Here is a 3,064-nt window from a genome sequence, read left to right as displayed (position 1 = left end):
TCTGTTGTGCTTAGGTGGGGCTGCGACGTGTTGATCTTCCGAGGCCGGGCATGACCCAGAAAAGTGTGTACGGCCAAATGGGATCGAGCGTGTTGGGTTATGTGGTGCACCCCTGCAGGGAACTTTATCTATTCGAATAGCCGTGTCCCTCGGTAAAAGGACGACCCGGAGTTGTACCTTGACCTTATGACAACTAGAACCGGATACTGAATAAAATACACCCTTCCAAGTGCCAGATACAACCCGGTGATCGCTCTCTAACAGGGGGACGAGGAGGGGATCGCCGGGTAGGATTATGCTATGCGATGCTACTTGGAGGACTTCAATCTACTCTCTTCTACATGCTGCAAGATGGAGATGGCCAGAAGCGTAGTCTTCGACAGGATTAGCTATCCCCCTCTTATTCTGGCATTCTGCAGTTCAGTCCACTGATATGCCCTTTACACATATACCCATGCATATGTAGTGTAGCTCCTTGCTTGCGAGTACTTTGGATGAGTACTCACGGTTGCTTCTCTCCCTCTTTTCCCCCTTTTCTTTCTACCTGGTTGTCGCAACCAGATGCTGGAGCCCAGGAGCCAGACGCCACCGCCGACGACGACACCTACGACACTGGAGGTGCCTACTACTACGTGCAGCCCGCTGACGACGACCAGGAGTAGTTAGGAGGATCCCAGGCAGGAGGCCTGCGCCTCGTTCGATCTGTATCCCAGTTTGTGCTAGCCTTCTTAAGGCAAACTTGTTTAACTCATGTCTGTACTAAGATATTGTTGCTTCCGCTGACTCGTCTGTGATCGAGCACTTGTATTCGAGCCCTCGAGGCCCCTGGCTTGTATTATGATGCTTGTATGACTTATTTATGTTTTAGAGTTGTGTTGTGATATCTTCCCATGAGTCCCTGATCTTGATCGTACACATTTGCGTGCATGATTAGTGTACGGTCAAATCGGGGGCGTCACACTCAAACACCTGCACCTACGCACCTTGGGGCTCTGGCTGCGATCTTTCTCGAGAAAATCCCGAAAGTTGCACCGCGCGGGACGGTACAGAAGAATCCCATTGGACCAACACGTTCGTCTTGGATTACTCTTCAGATGGGCCTACCCCACAGTACTATTTTTCACTATAGGCCTATCCACTAAGGCACTTCATTTCACTACTACTATATAAAAAACTTCCAATTTTAGTGGAACTATACAGAGAAGATTAGCATGGCCCCGACGCAAGGATGACACACACGAATTGAGAAATGATCCAAATTTTTTGGGACCATAGTGCATGAAATAATAGATAGACCACAAAGTTTTGTAGCTTGTAATTTCGCCCACGAGTATAGGAGCTCGAATTTCGAGGTTCACAATCTCGCTAAGCACTCTTTAATGCTCAGAGTTGGTCGCCATGTGTGGTTAGGCCAACCGGGAGAGCTTCTTTTCTTACCTGTAAACATTTTGTCGAGTTGAACAAAGCTTAACGAGAATGTCTCAAAAAAAAAACTTCCCCTAGAAAAAACTTCATTTTTTTAATCATTTGCGGAGACAGAGGCACTTCATTCTGATTTGAGGTTACAGGAAGAGCCATCATGGCAGTTTTATTCATCGTTTGAGTTTATGTACGCTCCACTTTTTATCAGAAAAATACCTCTAGCTCATCCCTTTTAAAAAAAGAACTCCTAGCTCGTGTATGCATGCATCGCGCGATCGAGTGTACTATAGGCTGCTCATCACTGAAAATGCCAACTTATTTTGAGTAAATATCCTGTTCAGAAGAAAACTCTTTCGGTAAAAAACAGTAAACGGAGAATCGTTTTGGGACCAAGCACACTCAGCATTTAAAACGTGATTTACATGATGAGAGGAAAAAAGAGGAAGCGCATCGAGCCGGACGTGGCTACTGCAATTGCATGCGGGGTGGGTGCGATTTTCCCGGCTTATCCCAACTTCCAAGGCCGAAGTGCGTTCGCTCACCGCGATCGCCTCCGTCTTTATAAACCACCCGCTCCCCCCCCTCTGTCTAACACAGCACCTTCTCCATCTAGATCGGTAGCCAGGCAACATCTACTACTACTCGCGAAGAAACACGCCTGCAGAGATGGACGCCTTCAAGCAGAAGGCGATGGCCGAGATGGACGCGTTCCAGCAGAAGGCGATGGCCGAGATGGACGCGTTCCAGCAGAAGGCGAAGGACGTGTTCACCACTCGCGCGAAGGCGCGGTGGGAGCCGCCGTAACCGCGGCGCTGCCGTGGGCGTCTACTTCCTCTGGCCTGCTGGGGTGGCCGTCGGCGCCACGATGAAGGCGCCAGGGGCGATCGGCTTCGTCATATCCCGCGCGGCTTTCCTGGCGAATCCGCAGCTGTATTTTCAGATACTGCGAACTGCCGGCGCCGCGGCGGCGGCCGCCGCCTTCGCTCTGTAAGGCACCGCAGAGCATGCATGCATGCGCGCGCATCTGCCGCTTGCCGCTCCGGTCGATCGCGTGAGAATGTTGCGTGTGTTGGGTTGTCCTGTTGATCTGCCTCTCGTTCCTTCTGTCGATCGATCTGCTGAAGTTGTTGTCTCCGTGCATGCAGGCGCGTGTGCCGTTCTTTGTATCAATTTAAGTAAGCTGGTTGTTTTTATTTCCTAATGAGGTTGCTGTTCAGTTATCTTAATGTGCTCTATGATCTGTCGCTTCTTGCTTGTGGTGATCTACTTAAGTTATTTGTATGATGTTATCTCCGAGAAATGTTGCCTGTGTCAAGTTCAGTTATCTTGATGCCCTCTCTTGATTTGCAATCAGAAAAAGAAATATATCTGACAAGAGATAACTAGCCAGTTCATTCCTTAGGCGTTAACTAATTATTTAGGAAAACGATAACGCCCACTCGTATCGTGGGAGCCAAATCCGCCCACACGCCCTATAGCACACAGACTACACCATGTCACCGCATGCATGTGGAAATCTTTTTGGATTTTCCGTTTTTAAATGTTTTATCTCTTAAATGAAAAATCCGATTGAAGATCCGTTTTCATCATTAAATCCGTCGCGACGAGATCTTCCAAACTAGATCTCATATCCATATATTTC

General features: G+C 48.6%; 1 non-coding gene across 1 annotated transcript; it reads left to right on the top strand.

Annotated features, from left to right (window-relative positions):
- The first annotated feature begins 1,161 nt into the window (after positions 1 to 1,161).
- On the top strand, positions 1,162 to 1,264 carry LOC120975054 (U6 spliceosomal RNA). The gene has a single exon (XR_005770899.1). It is a non-coding gene; the product is annotated as a U6 spliceosomal RNA (small nuclear RNA).
- Positions 1,265 to 3,064: the final 1,800 nt, after the last annotated feature.

The sequence above is a fragment of the Aegilops tauschii genome, chromosome 2 (genome assembly GCF_002575655.3).
Source record: "Aegilops tauschii subsp. strangulata cultivar AL8/78 chromosome 2, Aet v6.0, whole genome shotgun sequence".
In the NCBI taxonomy this organism is placed as follows: domain Eukaryota; kingdom Viridiplantae; phylum Streptophyta; class Magnoliopsida; order Poales; family Poaceae; genus Aegilops; species Aegilops tauschii.
This window is presented reverse-complemented; position numbering and strand designations above follow the sequence as displayed.